A 23936-nucleotide genomic window follows, 5' to 3' on the forward strand; every position below is an offset into this window, starting at 1 on the left:
CCCCCCCTCATTTTTTTTCATTTACTACTCAAATGACGTGTTCATTGTTTCTATCACTAACAGCATTTTAGCAAAAAGAACTACCTAACTCTCTTAAAAACTTTCTATTTGTATTTCTTTCAGTCATATCCTATAAGGACTGATTATGGAACTGGTCCAAGTCTTGCATTATGGCCCAAACAATAAAACTCAAAGTAGACATGTTTCTGGGTTTGTTTTCTTGAGTGCTCTGAATCATTATTTCATACTCAGAATGATTTTGAACTAAATATTGTGATCAGCATGCTAAAGATACAGGGTTACTTTTATAGACAGGTTGATTTGTTTGCTTTTAGTTTTAACCTTTCACTTTTGATGTTCTTGTTCATCTTCAGCGAGCAAGTAATAAACATGAAAAATGTTTATTACTTCGGATACAGGTTGTGAAAATTAAAGGCAACAGCTTTCTAAAGTGGAGAATCAGTTTTGAATGCATTCCACAAAACTTGCCTTGTTCCTAATTTTTGTTCTTATATAACAATAGCTAAGTCCCCTCTTTCTGCATTTTTGACATTTTTAAATGTCTGCACAGTTTGTCATTTGATATTTGAAAAATAAAGTAGGCACAATTAGGCATGTGTCATTTGTGGCAAAACAATTTTCACATGTACATCTTTGTCAAGAATCAAGGCTGCGTAGTATGTACATCTTGAGCAGGGTTTGCCAATGGAATGTTTGCAGAAAGCAAGATGAATATTTGTATTTCTTCTAGTGGGTCGTAATGAATAAGTGTAAAAGGCAGAAAATATAATTGTATCAAAATTAAATAGATGGTTCTGCTTCAGTATTTGTTGATTTGCTTTTTAGAGAACTTACTGTCATAGGAAATAATCCTAGAGATGTAGGACTAGAAGGGACCTCAATAGGTCATCTAGTCCAGTCCTTGGCAGGATCAAGTATTACCTAGATCATCCCTGACAGGTGTTTGTCTGGCCTGTTCTTAAAAATCTTCAGTGACAAATTCCACAACCTCCTTAAGTAATTTGTTCCAGTGCTTACCATTAGGAAGTTTTTCCTAATATTTAACCTAAATCTCCCAGGCTGCAATTTAAACCCATTGCTTCTTGTCCTGTCCTCAGTGAGTAAGGAGAACAATTTATCACCCTCCTTTTTATAACTACCTGTCACAGGGCAAGCACATCCCATCCCCCTTTGGGACAGGGTAAGAGCATTGTAGCTCTGCAGTTACTCTCCCCTGACTTCCCTCAGCCTCAGGGCAGTAGGGCCTATGGGCCAAAATCAATGGGTCTGCTCTCCCCTCAGGGTGGTGTGGCCCAAGATGGCCACCCTTTCCTTCAGGGCTGTAGGGCCCACTGGCCAGAATCAATATATTACCTCACCCACCTTGTATCTCTGATATCCTGGGACCAATATGGGTACATCAACACTGCAAACTATAAACTGTTTGTCATTTTGTAAATAAGTTCAGACTTTAGGCAGCCAGTAGTTCTCCAAATCATGGCCTACGCCCACAAACATTCAGCTGTGATCTTCTGTACTCCTAACACTCAGCCATTCTCTCTCAAAACTGTGGCACAGGCAGAAGTTCCATCATCATCCTGGAGACTCACTCCCTGGCTCTGAATAGTTTCCTAACATATTTGGCTTCAGTTTGGGCCTTTTGCCTGGTCCACCACAATTCAGCAGGTCAAACCAAGCATAATATCCAGTTATTCTACAATATTAGAAAAATCACCAGTTAACTAAACCTTGACCACAGAGCAGGCCACAAGCTTGACCTTAAGGTTTCTTGGATAACTATATGTAGTACCTGAAATCTCTCTTTTAACCTGCACAGCTTTTTGTAAGAAATGGGACAAAAACACTTTACAGTCTGCTTAAGAGAACATTTTTAGCTCTTGAGGTTTTGGCATCTATTTTAAACCAGATCTATTTATTGAAGGATTACTTTAAAAACAGGAAATGGTATGTGATTATTTTTTCCTTTCTATCCTAATATCTTTACTAGAAAGATAAGCTTGAAGTGGAAAAAGAGAGAGAGCATTCATAAAGACTTACAAACTGTAGGAAAGTCCTGTGACTGAACTTGATAAAAGCACGGCTAATTATTCAGCCAACATTATGACCTTCAGTACATTGTCTCTGCAAGTCCAACAGCTGAATGTAACTTATATAGTCTACATAGGTATTGGCAGAAGTCCGAGGCTGTTTGCTTTGTAGGAGCTCCCTCCCATTCAGAGAAAATCCAGGCAATTAAGGTTGCTTTTCAGAAGCCTGTTTCATGTCTCTAATACAGTGATTTTCAAGCTGTGATCTGTGGGCCTCTGGGTGTCCGCAGATTATGTCTAATGTGTCAATGAAAGGTTGTTGTTACCACAGAACAGTGGGTTTCAACGTGCATTCCACAGACCCCTGAGGTTGGGGAGGGTGCGTGGGTGAAGACTGTGTCCAAAGATTTCCACACCTCCATTCGAAAGTTTTCAGGAGTCCGCAAATGAAAAAAGGTTGAAACCCACTGCTAATACATATTTCCAAAAAGTAGTAATTTTAATAGAATGAGCTTGGCTAATATACAACAGGTATATTTTGATATAAACCTTTTGTTTTTTCCACCTGCATTTTTTCACAGTTTTAACTACCCTTTCTTTAAGCACTTAGCAAATATTTCAAGCTCAAATAATTGTTTATTTAAAGGACGAGGAAGAAATTACCTAAAATAAAACACAGTGGTAAGACTGCTGGCATTCATTATGTTTTGAAGATAACTCTGAAGTTGCCACCCCGTCATATCAATGGGGAAAAACATGATTGAACCTGCACAGTGGTAGACAGCCCTGCATGGGAGTGAGGGGAAAGGGAATCACAAGGTGGTGAGTGCCAGAATGGGCCCATCCCCCTCCAAAGGCTCTCCAGCTCCCGTTGGCCAGCCAGAGGGAGATGGGAACTGATTAGCCCCTTGCCTTCCCTCCATTAATTTAAACTGTTTCCTGGGTCTGTTGGAGCCTCTCATTCTCTTTAGGTGCCCCACTGTGAGTCTGACTGCTTTCCTGTTTTGGGGGTCAGGAAGGAATTTTTCCTGTTTGGGCCGGTCAAAGTTCCTTCTCTACTCTGAACTCTGGGGTACAGATGTGAGGACCCGCATGAAAGACCCCCTAAGCTTATTTTTACCAGCTTAGGTTAAAAACTTTCCCAAGGCACAAACTTTGCCTTGTCCTTGAACAGTATGCTGCCACCACCAAATGATTTAGACAAAGCACAGGGAAAGGACCACTTGGAGTTCCTATTTCCCCAAAATTTCCCCCCAAGCCCTTACACCCCCTTTCCTGGGGAGGCTTGAGAATAAACAAGATGAGCACAAACCAGCCCTGGATTTTTAAGACCCAAAAAAACCAGTCAGATTCTTAAAAATCAGAACTTTATTAGAAGAACAAAAAAAGATAAGAGAACAACTCTGTAAGATCAGAATGGAAGATAATCTTACAGGCAGTTAGATTCAAAACATAGAGAATCCCTCTAGGCAAAACCTCAAGTTACAAAAAGACACAAAAACAGGAATACACATTTCCTCCAGCACAGCAAATTTACAAGCCAAAACAAAGAAAATCTAACACATTTTCTAGCTAGATTACTTAATAACTTTACAGGAGTTGGAGGGCTTGCATCCTTGATCTGTTCCCGCAAAGGTATCACACAGACAGACAAAAGCCTTTTTCCCCCCCCTCCAGATTTGAAAGTATCTTGTCCCCTCATTGGTCATTTTGGGTCAGGTGCCAGCGAGGTTACCTTAGCTTCTTAACCCTTTACAGATGAAAGGATTTTGCCTCTGGCCAGGAGGGATTTTATAGCACTGTATACAGAAAGGTGGTTACCCTTCCCTTTATATTTATGACAGGGCCAAATTGGCAGGGGCCTGGTGGGTTTTTTTGCCTTTCTCACAGCATCATGGAGGCATAATAGGTAACAGAGGAGTAAGACAAACATTATTAGTAACTTTAAGAATATTTTAATTCATTGCAACTTGTGGCCTGTGTCAAGTGTGGATAAAAGGCCAACATGGCCAGCACCAGAAGTAAAGGAGACGTGAGAATTTGCTGGTGTATGGGAGAAGAGTAATCATAACATCTTGCAAACGGAGGTCCCCTGTGGGTATTCCCTGTCTTCCATGCAGAATCTGGGGTGATGAGGTGGATAGCGTCTCTTGCCAGTATAAAGTGAATAAAGTTGCTGCCTGCCATTTAAATCCATCCCTGTGTCTTCTTCATTCATCTCCCTGTCCTGATTAAGTAGACGACTCATTGCATATAGTTCGGGTGAACTAGCTAAAGATTAAAGTTAAAAGCAGTTATAGTTCATAATGGAGAAGCCAGTTTTGCTTAGTTGGAGGACCAATGTGATGAGTTTTTGTGGATGGGGGGTTGCTTGGATAGTTATTAAATCAAGATTGTAGAATTATTAGTCATAGCGGTATATTAATACATTATGCTATGGTAATCCCTAAAGGCCTGTGATACAGCATGGCCAGAGAGCAGCAGAAGGGTGTGAGAAGGGAGCCCTATTCCCTGTAGAGGGAAGAAAGTTTGCTATAGATTAATTAGAGCACCTGAAGCCAATTAGAGCACCTGAAGCCAGTCACATGATAAAAAACCCCTGCTTCAATCAGACAAGGGAAAGCGTTGAAGCAGAATGGATTGGTGTTGGAGCAGAGAGCAGTTTACATGGAAGTAGAGGAGCGTTTGGAGAAATGCTGCAGTGGGCTAAGAAGACCAAGACCCTAGGTAAAGGGACACCTGGTTTGTGCAGAGGGAGGGCAGGAAGCCCCACAAGCAGACGACCAGGAGAAGGAAGTAGCCTAAGGGAAGGAACTGCTAGTTCTAGTGGTTTACCGCTATCCCTAGGGCCCCTGGGCTGGGACCTGGAGTAGAGGATAGGCCCAGGTCCCTCCCTTTCCACTCCCCTCCTCTAGGACAGTAGTGAGGCAGTTAATACCCCAGTTGAGGGGCAAGAAATGGTTCCCTGAACGCCCCCCCCCCCACCGAAGAAGAGAAAGTGCGAGACCCATCATAGTAGTGCTGGCAATTTGCCACATGTGGTGTGAGTAGTAGGATCTACATGCTGGGGACTTAAACCAGGCTTAGCCAAAACCCTCCCGTCCCTAAGATGGACGACGTGGTCAAGGCCCTAATACAAGCCACCGCAACCCAGCAGGCGGCTACCCGGGTCCAAGCAACCGCCCAACAGGAGGTGACTCGGATGCAGAAGGAGACTAATCGTCTGTTGATGAGTCAGGCTGCCCAGGACCGAGCCCTGTTGCAAGAGCTGGTAAACCAGATGAAGGCCCTTATGGAGCTGAACCGCAACTGCGACAGGACCCGGACCATACGGGCCAGCCACTGCCTACAGAAAATGACACGGGAGGATGGTGTGGAGGTATACCTCCTGGCTTTTGAAAGAGCAGCCCTGCGGGAGGCCTGGCCCCAGTGGTCTCATATCCTCGCCCTGCTCCTGTGTGGGGAGGCCCAGAAGGTCTACTATGATATGGCCACGGAGACTGCAGCAGATTACCCGCAGCTGAAGGCAGGGATCATGGCCAGATCCGGAGAAACTATGGTGTTGCGAGCCTAGAGGTTCCATGAGTGGCAGTATACAGGGGACAAGACACCCCGATCGCAATTGTTTGACCTGATCCACCTGACCCAGAAATGGCTGCGCCCTGAGGCCCTCAGCTCTGAGAAGATGATGGAGCCCCTGGTTCTGGACCGGTATATGAGGGGGCTACCACCAGCCTCTGGGCTTCAGTTGGCCAAAATGCCCCTCCACCTATGATGAGTTGGTCTCCCTCATGGAAAGACAGCTGGCAGCCCACGAACTGTTCCAGACCCCAGGGGCTGAGACACAGCAAACCAGGAAGCCAGTCCCAAACCCAAGGCCCCAGACTGTCGAACTCCAGGAGAACCATAACTGGGAGGAAAGACACCGAGGAATGGCCTGAGGCCAAGAAGGGACCTGGCTGTTTGGGAAGAGAGGACTGGGGGGGCCAGCCAAATAGCCCCAGGCAGAGGGTGGCAACTGGAATAAGGAGGTGGTGTTACGAGTGTGGGGAATTGGGGCATATAGCAGCCCAATGTCCCAACAGGGAAGAGCCTATGCAATGTAATCTGGGGGATCACGGGGAGCAATGTGGCAAAATCGGCCTGGTAGAGGTTGCAATGACCTCGCATGGGTATACAAGATCAGTAAAAATGAATGGTATTGGGACCATAGCATTAATAGATTCTGGGAGTGCTGTCATGCTGGTCTCGGGGAAGTGGGTGGTGCAAGACCAACTAACCCGGGTCAAAACCACAGGGGTAATGTGCACTCATGGCACCCTAAATTGCTACCCCACAATCCCGGTACGGATTGAGATCCAGGAGAATACTACCAGGGTGACTGCAGGGGTGGTTCCCAGGCTTCCCTACCCTGTCTTAATTGGTAAGGACTTCCCCGGGTTTGAGAGCTTACTCCCCCCAATAGAGCCAGGGGAGGGTAGCAACCCCCGGGTTGAGACGGAGGCACCTACAGATAGCCTCACCCCAGTGTTTGCCGAATTTGCCCCAGAGTTATTCTCATCCCCCGGAAATCCCCGAAAGTCTAGGCGGGAAAGGAGGGAAGATAAAAGATTGGGGACCAGAATTCTAGCAGAGAACCAGAAAACCTCCCTTGTTGGTAGGTGAACCCATTCAGGAGGCCAGGAGATAATTCAGGCCAGTGAGGACTCTGAAGCGGTTCCTAGCCCAAGTAGGGGCAACCCAGGCGGCGGAGTAGAAACAGGCCCCCTGGAATTAGGTCACATTGGTACTGCACTTGAGAATTTTGGGCAGGACCAAGCCAATGACCCACTATAAGCAAATGTAAGGGAGGAGGTAGTGGAAGTAAATGGCGTATCCGTGGAAGGAAAGACCAAAGGCCCAAGGCCATATTATGTGCTCAGACATGTTCTGTTGTACAGGATAGTGCAAATACGAGGGGAAGAAGTAGAGCAACTCTTAGTCCCATGGAAACACACAAGGGCAGTACTAGAGTTAGCTCACAGTCATCTATTTGGGGGACATCTAGGAGTAGACAAGACACTGGATAGAGTCCTAAGAGGTTTTATTGGCCAGGAATACGTGCAGAGGTCCAGCACTATTGTGCCTCCTGCCCTGAATGCCAGTTGCATAGCCCCCAATGTCACTTGCGGGCCCCAATAGTACCTTTGCCTATTATTGAAGTCCCTTTTGAGAGGATAGCCATGGACATAGTGGGCCCATTGGAAAGATCGGCATGGGGCCACCAAAACATACTAGTCATCCTTGACTATGCCACGCGGTATCCAGAAGCCATTCCTTTAAGAAACCCCACATCCAAAGCAATAGCAAAAGAACTACTCTAGGTTTTTGCCAGAGTGGACATCCCTAAGGAGATCCTGACAGACCAAGGAACCCCTTTCATGTCAAAATTAATGAAAGGCTTATGTACCCTACTGCGCATCCAGACCATACAGACCTCAGTCTATGATCCACAAACAGATGGACTGGTCAAGCGGTTTAGCAGCGCCCTTAAAAGTATGATCCAGAAAGTGGTAGCTCAGGATGGAAAAGTGGGATACCCTTCTACCGTATCTAATGTTTGCTATATGGGAAGTCCCCCCAGGTGTCCACTGGTTTCTCTCCCTTTGAACTACTATACGGACGCCACCCATGCGGAATATTAGATATTGCCAAGGAAGATTGGGAAGACAAACCCAACCCAGGAAATAATGTCATTGAGCATGTGACACAGATGAGAGAGCGAATAGGTCAAGTAACTCCTATCGTACGAGAACATTTGGAAAAAGCAAAAGAGGCCCAGCGTACATATTACAACCATCGGGCGAAAATATGGAGATTTCAGCTGGGGGAACGGGTGATGGTGCTAGTGCTGACAGAAGAAAGCAAACTCCTAGCCAGCTGGCATGGACCATATGAGATAGTGGAAGCCATTGGGGAGGTGGACTATAAGGTCAGACAACCAGACTGCCGAAGGCCAGAGCAAATCTACCACATCAACTTACTGAAGCTCTGGTGTGACTGAGAGACGTGCCTGGTCATTCGGGGAGCTCCACCCCAGACAAAAAGAAAAGGTGTACTTGTGGCACCTTAGAGACTAACCAATTTATTTGAGCATGAGCTTTCGTGAGCTACAGCTCACTTCATCGGATGCATACCGTGGAAACTGCAGCAGACATTATATACACACAAAGATCATGAAACAATACCTCCTCCCACCCCACTGTCCTGCTGGTAATAGCTTATCTAAAGTGATCATCAAGTTGGGCCATTTCCAGCACAAATCCAGGTTTTCTCACCCTCCGCCCTCCCCCCCCACAAACTCACTCTCCTGTTGGTAATAGCCCATCCAAAGTGACAACTGACGACCCACAGGGGCAGGTGAAGATATCTCCTGAGTTAACTCCAGAACAATGAACAAAGGTCATTGATATGATCCAACGGAACCAGGACGTGTTCTGTACACAGCCGGGCCGTTCGACATTGGTCCAACATCATATTATCACCAGGCCCGGAGTAAGGGTGACGATAAAACCGTACCGGATACTGGAAGCTAAAAGGGAAGAAATTAGGACAGAAGTGAAGAAGATGCTGGAACTCGGGGTTATTGAAGAATCCCACAGCCAGTGGTCCAGCCCTATCGTTCTAGTCCCCAAGCCTGATGGCATCCTGAGGTTTTGCAACGACTTCCGGAAGTTGAATGAAGTATCCCAATTCGATGCCTATCCGATACCACGCTAGTTGATCAGTTAGGCAAGGCCCGATACCTAACCACTCTGGACCTGACCAAAGGATATTGGCAAATTCCCCTGGCCAAGGATGCCAAGGAAAAGACTGCCTTCTCTACACCCGATGGCCTGTTCCAATACACTGTCCTCCCTTTCGGACTCCATGGGGCCCCTGCAACATTCCAACGACTTATGGACAAATTGCTGCGACCCCATGCCAAGTATGCCGCTGCCTATTTAGATGACAGTCATCTATAGCTGTGACTGGGAAACACACCTTGGAAAATTAGAAGCGGTGCTAGACACCCTGCAGAAGGCCAGCCTCACTGCCAACCCTCAAGTGTGTGATAGGACTAGCTGAGGCCAGATACCTCGGGTATGTAGTAGGGAGAGGTTTGGTGAAACCCCAATGGAATAAAGTGGAGGCAATATAAGGTTGGCCTCGACCAGTCCGAAAAAAGCAGGCCAGAGCATTTCTAGGGATAGTAGGATACGATTGGAGATTCATCCCTCATTTTGCCACAAGAGCAGGGCCACTGACGGATCTGATAAAGACTCAGGGCTCCGAGTTAGTAAAGTGGACTGATGCGGCAGAAGGAGCATTTGCAGATTTAAGGACAGCCCTTTGCTGCCATCCAGTACTCATAGCCCCAGACTTCGAGAAGCAATTCATCCTACAAACAGATGCCCCGGAGGTAGGGCTAGGAGCCATCCTTTCGCAGATGGTAGGGGAGGAGGAACACCCAATCTCCTCCCCAGGGAACAAAAGTACGCTGTCGTTGAAAAGGAATGCCTGGCGGTAAAATGGGCTATGGAGACTCTCCGCTACTACCTATTGGGGCGGCGGTTTACCCTCGTGACAGACCACGCCCCACTCCAGTGGATGCACAGAAACAAGGAGAAGAACGCAAGAGTGACTAGGTGGTTCCTATCCCTGCAGCCCTTCCATTTCCAGGTATAGCATACGGCCAGAAACCAACACAGCAATGCTGATGGCTTGTCACGAAAGCATTGCCTCTCGTCCCAAGTGGTGTTGAGCAGGGGGGCGGGATATGTGATACAGCATGGCCAGAGGGCAGCAGAAGAATGTTGGAAGGGAGCTTTATTCCCTGTAGAGGGAAGAAAAGTTTGCTATAAATTAATTAGAGCACCTGAAGCCAATTAGAACACCTGAAGCCAGTCACATGATAAAATCCCCCTGCTTCAATCGGATAAGAGGAGGAGTTGAAGCAGAGTGGATTGGTGTTGGAGCAGAGAGCAGTTTGGAGGGAATCAGAGGAGAGTTTGGAGAAGTGCTGTGGTGGGCTAAGAAGACCAAGATCCTAGGTAAAGGGACACCTGGTTTGTGCAGAGGGAGGGCAGGAAGCCCCACAAGCTGAAGGGCAGGAGAGGGAAATAGCCCAAGGGAAGGAACCGCTAGTTCTAGTGGTTTACTGCTATCCCTAGGGCCCCTGGGCTGGGACCCCGATTAGAGGGCGGGTCCGGGTCCCTCCCTCTCCACTCCCCTCCTCTAGGACACTAGTGGGGCAGTTAATACCCCAGTTGAGGGGCAAGAAACGGTGCACTGAACTCTCCCCTCTGCCCCCATCAGCCCGAAGAAGAAAACATGCGAGACCCATCATAGTAGTGCTGGCAATTTGCCACAGGCCCCTTTTGGGATTAAGCCCCCATTGTTCTGTGCACTATATAAACACAGAAAAGAGATAATCCCTACTCTGAACATTTACAATCGGGAGACAAACAGATAATGGGCAGAGGATGTAATGGGGTAGGGTAGGAAATGAATGTGATGAAAAAATGGCACAGCTTTGTTAGTTGCATGCTGTGACACTGGTAAACCAGGTGCCAGGTCTTGCCAAGTCTGTAGGCATCGCACAGACAAATTCATCACACAGGAAACCAGACCAGATCACCTGTATGTTGCTGTTGTTGAAGACAGGTGTTAGACTTGTAAGAATGTGTTTAGTGTTTAGACTCTGTAAAATGCTTGTAAACTGCTGCATGCATTAATAATACTTGTAATGTCTGTATTTCATGCTACAAGGTAAAATATAAGTTTGTCTTATAATTGTAAAAATGCCTGCTCTGAAATTGTGAACTCAGATAGGAAGAGTGTGTCCCTCTGTCCATCCAGGAGGATTATCAAAATTAAGTGGGCCATTTTAGGACAAAAGCTTTGTTGGTTGCCCCATTTACCCATGGAGAAAGATGAGCAGAAGACCTCTTCCCATCGGTTTGAATGCTGGAAGGGGAAATAAAGATAGTTGACATGAAGATTTTTCATCTCTTTGCTCTTTGGACTCTTACAAGGGCTGGCCTAAAAAACAAAAAAGCAGAGATCCCCAGGTCAACCTGGGTTAAACCCTGAGAAGACATTCCGTTCTGACAGATAACTACATCTCTTTCACCTTTTGAAACCATAGGCTGAACTCATTTGTGCATGTATGTTGCATGCTTTAACCTGTATATAACTGTCATTTCTTTTTCCTAGTTAATAAATCCTTAAGTAATTTGCTATAATATTGGATTGTCTTGTCAACATGGCATTGTCTCTGGTGAGAGATCTAAGGTACAAATTGATATCTGAGGTGAGTGACTGGTCTCTTGGGACTGGAAGCAACCTGAATATTTTGTGATTTTTGGTGTAAGTTACTAAGTCCAGCTTCCCCGAGTGGCAAGATAGACTGGTGAGCCCAAGGGGACTGTCTTGAACTCATGGTAAGACTATTATAGCACTTCAGGAGTTCACATTTGTTACTGGATTGGTGAAATCTAATTATGGAACATACCATCCATTTGGGGTGTCTGCCCTACTTTTGACAGTCTGCCCTGAGGTAGGTACTCACGGTCTTGAACCATTCCAGACAGCATGACACATGCATAGTAAGTTTTTCTGTTAACTGAGTTTAGAGGTAGGGAGAACAGGAGTGGGAAATGAAAAGGGACAGCTTGTTACCTTTCTAGCCATAATCAGCCAGCTGAATTTTTCAGGCATTCATGGCACGAGTCCTAAGGAGGGATTTGAAGGAGGATAAGTTAGTGGCTCTTCGGATTTTATCAGGGATTTCATAAGGGCCAGCATGAGAGAAAATATAGAAGCGGTTAAGGGAGAAGCTCACTGGTGAATGGTAAAAGCAGGAAATGCTCATGGAGTAAATGGAGGCATGATAGCAGTCTTGGTTTTGTAGCTGAAGCCAGTAATTTAGATTCTTGCAGAAACAGGATATGTTTGCTAGCTACCTTTATTTCCAGGAGAAGGATGCATGAGAATGTTCTATGGATTGCACAGCTGTAATTGAGGACAGAATCTGGAGACAGTAGTGTTGCATTAGTGTTACAGCTGGCATAATATAGCCTGCAGAATTTTTGTTACCAGTGATGACAAGGGTGTGGGGAGAAGAGCTTTATTTTCAGGTCAGCTGAATTTGCATGTTTGGCCTTTAGAAAGCTTTTTTTTTTTTAACCTTTAAACTGAGCAAATTTGATCTGGAGAGACAGGAGTGGCAGCAGGAGGGCCTCTAGTAGTTACCACAGGAACTGCATTGTATATGCTTGGGTAAGTGGGCTGGGCCTATGTAGCTATCTTAGGTACTTATAAAGCCTTCATTATAGTTACTTGCTTACAGTCCTTAATGTATTTATTATCTCAGCTCCCTTGTGACAGAGGGAAGTACTATTATCCTCATTTTACAGATGGGGAACCGAGGCACAGAGAAACTAAGTGACTTGTGCAAGGTCACACAGGAAGTTTGTGGTAGAATAGGCTATACCCTCTCCTCCTGCCAAAACAGAGTTCACTGTGAGTCAGTATTGGCAGGGCCACCCAGAGCAGTTGATCTTGAAGTTAGCACCAAAATAAGAGGCATGGGGCAATTCAGACTTCTCAGAGCTATTGTGTATATACAAGCTTGAAAGCAGTGTAACTAATGCATTAGTTACACTACTTTCAAGCTTTTCTTTGCACCCATGATGACTAGAAACTTACTTTTTTCTCTCTTTTTAAATATGAGCTTCGATTAATTAATTATAGGTCTCCTGGAACTGGGTCTCTATGCATGGGCGTATTGCCAACCGAGAACATAAAATTTATTTTCAAGAATTTCACCTAGGATATGATAAGTAGAATTCAACTTTGTTATGCAACAGGAAGAAGGAGAAGAAAGTTCACCACTTTTTGGTCTATCCGGCTATCCTGAGGATCCTTCAAGATCTGGATAACGCATTAAGCTTTTTTTATTGGAGATTATTCAGCAAGGAACTCTACAGCATGAACATTAACTATTTTTAAAGTTTTGGATTTATTCCAAGGGAAAGCTTTTGTGCTAAAATGTTTAACTTGGGATCTCAGTTTCTTTACAGGAGTATATTTCATTTTGTGAATATAGATAAATATTAGTATTGTCCCATAGTTTTTATGGGACAAGAAAGGGTTTCCACACCAATAAAATGCAACATTCCATTGGCAAGATAAACCTTTTTAATTAATGTCCATCTCTGCAATTATATAAAAATGATCTGGTAAAGAGCAAAGTGCCTGCAAATAAATGTATGTGCTAGCTTCCCCTTTACAAATTTTCTTAGTGTTTATTTTACTTTGAAATGTTTATTGATGACAGAGTGATGTAAAACCATGCCATCTGTGATTTGTTTATATAGCTTACTTTATTGGTTAGTTAATATTTTAATGCTGGCTATAATTTGTAGAGATTTTACATGGCTTTATGGGAAATGTGTGATATGTAGAAGAAAAATTGGTAAATAGGGAAGTAAAGATCATATTGGAAAATATGATGGTACGTATGTAGTCCACTTTATAAAATAATGTGTTTGATATTTCTGAGGATCATTTAAGTGTTGTCTTAAGCTAAGTCACCAGAAGAGGGTGGTTTGTTTTTTTTTACAGGACTTCACAACAGGAACCCAACTTGTCTTGCATCTCCAATTACATACATTCCTTCTGTCAGCCCTGAAAGATACTCCGTGTAGGCTAAGAATATTAGGAACAAAAAAATTCTATCTATGATATTGGTCCATTACCAGATGGAAATGGTACAAGTCTCAATAATGCAGGAAAGGCAGAAGTGTTCAATAAATATTTTTGTTCTGTATTTGGGGGGAAAAACAGATTATGTAGTCACACATGATAACACTCTTTCCATTCTGCTAGTATCTCAGGAGTATGGTCAACAGCAGCTACTAAAGTTAGCATTTTTAAGTCAGCTGGTCCGGATAACTTGCATCCAAGAGTTTTAAAAGAGCTGGCTGAGGAGCTTGTTGGACCATTAATGGTGATGTTCAATACATCTTGGAACACTGGGGAAAGTCCCAGAAAACTGGAAGAAAGCTAATGCTGTGCCATTTTCAAATGGTAAACTGGATGACCTGGGGAATTACAGGCTTGTCAGTCGGACAATGATCCCAAGCAAATCAATTGAGTGGCTGATGCAGAACTCAATTAATAAAGAATTAAAGGAATATAATATAATTAATGCCAATCAACACGGGTTTATGGAAAGTGGATCTTGTCAAACTAACTTATTTTTTTTATGAGATTACAAGTTTGGATGATAAAGGTAATAATACTGATGTAATATAACTTTTGTAAGGCGTTTGATTTCGTATTGCACAACATTTTGATTACAAATCTAGAACAATATATGATTAACATGACACACAATAAGTGGATTAAAAGATGGCTAACTGATAGCTCTCAATATAATTGTAAGCAGGGAATCATCAAGTGGGTATATTATTAAGGGGATCTGCAGGGAATCAGTTCTTGGCCCTACACTATGTAACAATGTTGTCGATGAGTTGGGAAAAAACAAAATAATCCATGATAAAGTTTGCAGATGACACAGGAATTGGAGCAGTGGTAAATAATGAAGAGGACAGGTCACTGACATAGTGCAATCAGGATTGCTTGGTAAACTGGGCACAAGCAAATAATATGCATTTTAATATAGCTAAATGTAAATGTATACATCTATGTGCAAAGAATGTAGGCCATACTTACAGGATGGGGAACTCTATCCTGGGAAGCAATAAATCTGAAAAAGATTTGGGGATCATGGTGGACTATGACCTGAACATTAGCTCCCAGTGAAACACTGTGGCCAAAAGAGCTAATGCAATCCTAGGATGCATCAACATCAAATACAATACCTCTTTATTTGGCACTGGTGTGACCACTGCTGGAATACTCTGTTCTGGTGTCCACAATTCAAGAATGATATTGATAAATTGGAGAGGGTTCAGAGAAGAGCCATGAGAATTACCAAAGGAGTAGAAAACATGCCTTACAGTGATAGACTCAAGGAGCTCAGTCTATTTAGCTTAACAAAGAGAGGTTAAGAGGTGTATTGGTTACAGTATGTAAGTACTTCATGGGGAACAAATATTTGATAATAGGCTCTTCAGTCTAGCAAAGACAGATATAACATAATCCAATGACTGGAAGTTGAAGCTAGACCAATTCAGATGGGATAAAAGGTTTAAGTTTTTAACAGTGAGAATAATTAACCATGGGAACAACTTACCAAGGGTCGTGGTGGATTCTCCATCACTAGTAATTTTAAAATCAAAATGGGATGTTTATTCTAAATGATATGCTCTGGGAATTAGTATTGGGAAATTCTATGACCTGTGTTATATCAAAGGTCAGACTAGAAGGTCTGTGAATGCTTAATAATATGTTAACTAGTTGTGATCAAGGTTAAGTACAACCAGATAAGATAGTTAAACATGATTTGCCCCATCCAGAATAGGCACAAAGTCTTATTTAAATTATTTTACTTAAAACATATTAATTAACATGTTTTAAAACTTGACCTGTTTTCCTCATCTAATCATGGCTATAGAGGCAAGACAGAATGGAGCAAAGTCTCACAGCAATAAATTACAGCAGAAGTCTGAGGAGATGTCCTTAATATTAAAAATAACTTATTTTCCAGTTACTCTGCACATCATTTATATTTTCATATAGTTTACTGATTTTATATTTCCATGTCTTGGTATAACAGTATGTGGAGTGAAGCCAGATATTTGCACTAAATATTAGTAGTCAGCTCCACTTCTTTCCACTCTTTCTTCCTTGAACATCATCTTTAAATAGGGATGATGTAACAACAGAATTTAGCCCATTATGTTCACCCTAATTTTTTGAGTTACACTATACATTTTTGTTTTATTTATCCTTAGAACCATCTCTGTTTTTGTGTTCTGCAAAACTTATTCCTAAATCCATTTAAGTATTTTATTTTATTTAAGACAGTAAATTCCTCTCTGATCTACAATACAGAACGGTCATATTAGCTGCTGTCTCATAACTTTAAATTCAAAATATGTCTGATGATTAATGGCGCTTATAAAATATGCCTGAGGATTAAATTATGGGCACTGGCCACTGCTTTTTAGAAAAAGCACAGAATACAAAATGTTTTCTTTTTTCCCCCGCTGATGATATATACTGCAGAAACGAGAATGAATTTGTGGAATACTTTAATTTAATAATGAGATGGCTTTTTGGTTATATATATTTTCAGAACTAAACCGTAAGTCTGATTTTATGTAACTAGAAAGATTTAAAGTGATGAAGCGTTCTTTGACTTGCACAAGAATGAACATTGAAGTGTTTCTGTATACAATCAAGAGACTTTCAGATGAACTCTGAAAAATGCCTCTGAGCACATAAGTTTTTGTTGTAATAGGAAAACCAAACCAAAAACACATTGTTAGTGCTGCACTGACCAGACCTCAAGGGCAACACATGGTTTTTGCTGTTTATGTTTCAGCTATGTTTCCTCAAGGCATTCAATATTTATTCACATGTGGCATTGTTTGAACAAAAAGAGCTTAGCTAGAGTGATGTGACTTGTGTCAGATGTAGAGTTGTAAGTTCTTCACTAAGTTTAAGCAATTGTCTGCTATATGTTAAAATTCTGAATTTTTTCTCTTATTTGCATAGGTTTTTTCCATTAAACCATTTGTGTATAGTTCAGATTATTGATTCAGTGTGCAGCCATACATTATCTGAAAATTAAGAGAGGATTTTTACTCATTCATGTAGAAGTGGGTAATAGATTATTTAAAGCTTCAATTGATTCCTGTGTGTCTGTGGACATGTACAGTAGTTAGATATCTTCTGTTCACATTCATAATATATACATTTTCATATTTAAAAATACAAAATAAAAGTAAATTAAAGAATCCTAGGAGATCTCCAGATCTTTAACAAATTTGGAGACAGTGTTTCAGATTAGTTTAACTAACAAGGGCCCAGACTAACTGTCAAGATACATGGATATGAATTCCTCAGAAAGAGTTTGTTGAACTGAGGCTTTGGTTCAAGTTGGTCCCTGGTGCATTTACAGTCAGAAGCTAGACAGGAAATTAGGCTTAACTATATACTTATGCTGAATCCTGTGAATACCATTTGGCCTTTCCCCCCAGGTTTATCATAAAGGGATAGATCTGAATAAACAGTATGTGAGATTTTACAAACTGTTGTTAATCCAAGAATGGTCTGGAATACCAGTTTGCATATGCTCTTTCGTTCTAAGGAAGACTACAAAAGAGCTGATGAAGGCTGTGGTTCTGATCCCACAAGTTGTTCTGTGTGGAGTGATCCCATTGAAGGCACTGGGGCTTTGCATAGGTCCAGGGATAACCCTGCATAAAGAGGCTTGCAAGACTCAGGCCTAAATCATCACTCCTGCTTGAGGGCCAGTGCCTGTTTGTTAAACAATTTATCTATATAAAGTTCTTCTTAGACTCGGAGCTGTTCCTGGAGGCTGTAGGCAAGAATGCTTTTTTCTTCCATCTGCCTCTGTGAAACACATCAATCTTTACTTTCGAATGCAGACATTGCTGTAGTTATCTATGTCTTTGTCACCTTGAGATTAGAACATTGTATGTTCTTGTGTGTGGGCAGCGCTGTCCCTAGCCATTTTGGTGCCCTACGCAGCCCCCCGCAGGGGGTGTGTGGCCCCAGGCTTCCTCCGGAGGGTGTGGGAGGGTTTGGGGGGACAGGGAGGAAACTGCTCCCTCAGCTCCCAGCCTTGGGAAATGAGGGAAACTGCCTTCCAGCACTTACCCGCGGCGCGGCTGGGAGATGGCAGCACGGAGCGGGCTGGGGCCAGGTTGCTCCACTTACTGCTGTCTGGTGAGTGTAGGGCACCCGACCCCTGCTGCAGTCCTCAGGGGAAGGGGTGGAGTGGGGGCGGAGCAGGGCCAGGGGCATGGGGAAGAGGCGGAGCAGGGGCTGGAGCAGCATGCAGCTGCGTAATTTGTGTATGAGTAAGGATGGCCCTGTGTGTGGGGCTACATCTTCAGGCCATCCATCTGTAAGGGGACTGTTGCCCCCTTGCTAACAGTCAGTGGGGATGTTTTGGTTGGCTAGCTCCCAGTACTAAAAGGGGAAGGGTCTATGGGAAATCAGGACCCTGAGACTGACAGTCCCCAGGAACAATGGGGAGAGGCCAATGTTCCAGGTCAGCCTGAATGACAGGGCGGGCAGGCTAATCAGGGAGTCAGGAGGCCAGGGAGGTCCCATCCTCCGTGTGAGCGGGATTTGCCTGAGACAGACAGAGTGGGGCCAAGCTAAGGAGAAAGCAGGGGCCCAAGCTAAGCTGGGGAGCAGAGCTGTGCCAGATCCAGAGGGACCAGACCCTGTCCTGGGAGCAGAGCTGCAGCCCCAAAGCCAGAGGCACAGCCCAGAGAGAGCAGACTTGCCCTGGGAGCAGAGCTGCAGCAACCAGAGCCACAGGGGCCAGAGAAGCAGCCCAGGAAGCAGGTCAGTGCTGGGAGCAGAGTCACAGAAGCAGCCTGCAGAGCAGACCTGTCCTGGGAGCAGAGCTGTAGCAACCAGAGGCAGAGGAGCCAAAGAAGCAGCCCAGGGAACTGGAGGCAGAGCAGCAGAGACAGAGAGGTGCAGCTGGGGCTGGACCAGTCTGGAGTTGGGTGCGGTGAGCAGCTGGGGAGAGGGAGGAGGACCCTGGGCAGGGGGCCCAGCACAGGGAGACGCCTCAGCCAAGAGGCTCTGCAGGCCAGGCTTGGATTGTAACCCCGACTGGGCGGGGACGACACTGGGAAGAAGGGTCTTACCACTTAGAGCCTGAGAGCGTGTGTCCAACCCGCACCATCCCTGCAGCACAGCCAGGGCCTGAGAAGAAGGCCTGGGACTTACAAGGAGCAGACTGTGAACTGCCTGGACATTCCAGAGACACTGTTTGTGATGTTCCCTCCCACAGAGCAGGTTCATGTGTTTCCTTTAACCTTTCCCATTTTTCCTTATTCTTTTTAAATTTAATTGTTGATTAAATAACTTGCATTTGCTTTAACTTGTATGTAATGGTCAGTGGGTCAGAAGTGCCCAGTGCAGACAGAGTACCCCGGAGTGGGGACACCCTAGCCCCTGTCCTAGGTGACCACAGCAGGGTTGGGGGTCGAGCTCCCCAGGAATCCTGGGCCCAGCCTGGTTGGGGTTACGAGGACTCTGCCAGACAGGAGAGTGGAAGGGGAGTCCTCAAGGGCAGGGAGGCCACTGGGTAAAGGAAGTGGGACCGAGGACTGAGATCCTTTCGCTAGCCCACTTCACCAGGGTAGTGCAGAAGCCAGGAAAGTTACCCACAAGAGTGGGACTATTCCCCCGCTTACACATCCATAAGCTAAATTGGAGCAGATTGTGTCTCCATAAGTGGTGCTTCATGCAGAGAGCACAGTATACTCCTGTTCCGGAGTCTGCACTGGCTTCTGTTTAGCTTCCAAGTGGAATCTGATATTCTGTTTTTGAGCAGATTATTTGTGTGAACTTTGAATTTTGACATTTGTATTGTACCTATTATATGACTATTATTGCAATTGTTATATGAATGCCTGAAGTTTGGGGTAGATTCTCTAAAATAAACCTAAATCAATAAACCCCGAAGGAAAAAAAAAAAGGTATCTGGCCCTTAACTATTGAAACATTAGCCAGTTCCATATAATAGAACTACTACTAAAGTTTGGTCACTGTGGTATATTATTTAGCAAGTACAGAATATATTGTTGTATTATTTCACAGGAGCAGCCAAACATACATTTGAGAGCCTTCAGAAAGTTTCCAAATTACAAAAACAAAGTGTAGTTGCTGCCAGAAAGCTGGCTGACTTATCTATATTGTGAGCTCATGCAAAACTACTTAACATATTTTCTTCAGTCAGCTCTACAAAAAGCAAATATTAATCACAGTATTACATTCTTAACACTTTCAGCGTTATTTTTCTCGGTAAATTTGTCAGGTCATTTCCATCAGATTGTTATTTTTAGTTTAACAACACCTAAAGCTTTTATTCAAGTAACGTTATTCATGTCACTAACTTCTGTCTAGGTATTTATAGTCCTCTAGCCAGCACTGCATAGTGTTACATATGCTTGGAAACAGCATGGAGGTGCGGGAATAATTCCTGTATTTCATGGTAAAGTGCTGTGCAGAAGAGCAGTTCTATTGTCTAGCTGTTTACATAATGGTACTATTATTAGACATTGGCTAAGGAGGCTGTGTTTTGTTTTCAGGGCTTGAGGCCTTTTATTTTCTGAGAAGTTGAGTGGGAGTTTGTTCAAGAAATAAATTTGAACCTGCAAAGCTCAGTATAACTTAGGGGTTTTGCAGCTTACACTATATGCAATGTGTTTGTTCTGGTCTGTCAGCTTCCTAGACAGGAATGGTGGTAAGCCAAAGGCTGGCTAAGTGATCAGACAGCTCAACTTGTGAAAGTTAAGCAAGTTAAGGAAGTATGGGCTGGATGAATGCACTATAAGGTGGGTAGAAAGCTGGCTAGATTGTCGGGCTCAACGGGTAGTGATCAATGGCTCCATGTCTAGTTGGCAGCCGGTATCAAGTGGAGTGCCCCAAGGGTCGGTCCTGGGGCCGGTTTTGTTCAATATCTTCATAAATGATCTGGAGGATGGTGTGGATTGCACTCTCAGCAAATTTGCGGATGATACTAAACTGGGAGGAGTGGTAGATACGCTGGAGGGGAGGGATAGGATACAGAAGGACCTAGACAAATTGGAGGATTGGGCCAAAAGAAATCTGATGAGGTTCAATAAGGATAAGTGCAGGGTCCTGCACTTAGGACGGAAGAACCCAATGCACAGCTACAGACTAGGGACCGAATGGCTAGGCAGCAGTTCTGCAGAAAAGGACCTAGGGGTGACAGTGGACGAGAAGCTGGATATGAGTCAGCAGTGTGCCCTTGTTGCCAAGAAGGCCAATGGCATTTTGGGATGTATAAGTAGGGGCATAGCGAGCAGATCGAGGGACGTGATCGTTCCCCTCTATTCGACATTGGTGAGGCCTCATCTGGAGTACTGTGTCCAGTTTTGGGCCCCACACTTCAAGAAGGATGTGGATAAATTGGAGAGAGTCCAGCGAAGGGCAACAAAAATGATTCGGGGTCTGGAACACATGAGTTATGAGGAGAGGCTGAGGGAGCTGGGATTGTTTAGCCTGCAGAAGAGAAGAATGAGGGGGGATTTGATAGCTGCTTTCAACTACCTGAAAGGGGGTTCCAAAGAGGATGGCTCTAGACTGTTCTCAATGGTAGCAGATGACAGAACGAGGAGTAATGGTCTCAAGTTGCAGTGGGGGAGGTTTAGATTGGATATTAGGAAAAACTTTTTCACTAAGAGGGTGGTGAAACACTGGAATGCGTTACCTAGGGAGGTGGTAGAATCTCTTTCCTTAGAGGTTTTTAAGGTCAGGCTTGACAAAGCCCTGGCTGGGATGATTTAACTGGGAATTGGTCCTGCTTCGAGTAGGGGGTTGGACTAGGTGACCTTCTGGGGTCCCTTCCAACCCTGATATTCTATGAAATGTTGGCTTCTTCCCCAGCTATAGCTATCCTGTGAAGGAAGAGGACGTAGAAGATCTGTTACATTGATGTGATATGTTCCTGCCAACTTCCAAATGTAGGACACAAACTCAAGCAGGGATACAAAAATAATAAAACAGGAAGCTCAAAATGATGTGGGATTAGTTTGATCACAAACATTTCCTACTTTCCACTTTCGTGAATTTGCATTTGTGATAAGAATAATTTACAAAAGGATAAAGTGAAATCATGCCATGTTTGTGTGGCATGGATGTCATTTAATGAGGTATTTCCCTTGTAATGAAGGATAGTTGAGATGCGTGATTGGAACTGGCTAGCAAAACTTCCAGGTTTTATTTCCATATATAAATCAGTAGGTATGTGTGCCAGTCTTTTTGGCTGGTTCTTTCTGGTAAAAATTAGTTTAAAGTTCAAATTGGAACCTCTACTTATGGTATATGTATTAGTGGTTCACAAAACACTGACACTGGTATTCCACCTATGTTTACAAGTTTTTGAAAACTCTGGACAGTTTGCCACTCATCTGCAGTAAAGCCACATTATGAATACTTAAAAGATTTTTCTATCATACTGCCAATAGAATGTTAGATGTTTATTACATGTTCATTACTATGTAATGTAATGTGTGTCATCACTGAAAGGTTAGTGTAGTGCATGACGTTAGCTATCAATGTACTCAAACATTGAAATTAATCCTTACTACAAATTTATTAAGAAAGCAAATGTTAAACAGCCCTATTAAAGTAAGCTTTGTAAACTAATCTCATACTTCAATAGACATTCTAAAACCACAACGCTGAAAAATAAATTTAGGATACAAAATTATAAAACTTAAAACCTAATGATAAAAAACTCAAGATTAATGACAAACAGGGTTTTGTTTTTGGTTTTAATTACACAGACAAAAAGGAACACAATTTGTTCCAAATTGGTATTTAACTCCTCACCTCTCTGTCTAAACATTTAGTGCATAATCCTGTTCCTTCAAAAGAGCTTATGTGGGAGCACAGTTATGGTTATTTGCACTGTACCAACCATCATAACTTTATAATCCTTGATTCATATTACATGCGATTGTGTGAAGTTTTTTAAAATATTATTAAAGTGCGGAGATATTAAGAGGTTAATGACAGCTTTTCTTAGTTTAGTACAAACTTTCTCTTCTCTCATTTCCCTGCCTTTTGTTTGACAGCAAGTGACAAGTGTTTATTCTTGTCTGTACGAAGTACTGAAACTACACAAATCTGTTACTGGTGGTATGGATTGACATCTGAAAAAGCCAAGAATCTGGAAAATGAGAGAAATAGAGTACCAGCAAGACACGGTGACATTGTCTGTAGGAAGAATAAACCGTTCTTCAAATATTTAGCACTTGTATATGAGTCTTTTCAAGTCATAATTCTGAGGTTGGGTATTATCCTCATAAATATTTGACTGTAACCTATAATATAGGAACAGTGACCCATGTGGTCAATGCATGACCTTTAAGCCATGTCCACTTGTGGCTCACATCTGTCCTAGTGACAACCAGTGTGGAATAATAGTTTAATATTTCTGCAGAAGCAAGCTCCTGAAACCATGCTGAAAAATATTTGTCTTCTCAGGTACTCTGTAGCCTGTTCTTATAAGTTGGTTCTCAGAAAAAAAAATTCCTATCTCAGGAAAACAATGATAGAAGGGTTCTAGCAAAAATAATATTTCAGCACAGTTATTAGTAGACTTTTCTTTGCAGTACCTGACTACTATCTTGCAGTAGGTCACAGATTTTTCTGGTGTCCATTGTGCTCTCTCGGTCAGATGGTGTTTGAATGTTGCATCCAGTACGGTCTTTCCTGAGGACTGAGTTTTCAACTTTACTAGGAACTAGGGACCTGATTCTGCAGTGTGTGAAGTATCCTAGACTCTTATTAATGTCAATAGGACCTAAGAGAGCTCAGCACTTTGCAGGGTTGGGCCTCAAGAACAGAAAAGAGCTAAGGGTCTAAGGGTAACTATCAAAACCATTTCTACTACATGGTAGCGGGGAAGAGCCATTATGGTACAGAAGTTAGCCACAAGGGTCTATTATAAAGATAATTTTTACTGAATTTCCCTACTTTAGCAGAACCTCAAGAATATTTTGATATCATGCTCATGTATTGGTTATTTCCCCAGTCTCAAATGCAACTTGTCCTAACTTTTACTGGTTTTATTTTTTTAGGTCATATTAGATTTTTTTGTTCTAAATAGGATATGAAATTATCTTATATTGTGGAGCTTTTGGTGGC

General features: G+C 43.3%; 1 protein-coding gene across 3 annotated transcripts in view; it reads left to right on the plus strand.

Moving 5' to 3' along the window:
- The window catches only part of PLEKHH2 (pleckstrin homology, MyTH4 and FERM domain containing H2), a 119356-nt gene that overhangs the window by 20065 nt on the left and 75355 nt on the right, over window positions 1-23936 (plus strand). The gene's annotated exons all lie outside the window — the stretch shown is intronic.

This window comes from Lepidochelys kempii, chromosome 3, assembly GCF_965140285.1.
Source record: "Lepidochelys kempii isolate rLepKem1 chromosome 3, rLepKem1.hap1, whole genome shotgun sequence".
NCBI classification, from domain to species: Eukaryota; Metazoa; Chordata; order Testudines; family Cheloniidae; genus Lepidochelys; species Lepidochelys kempii.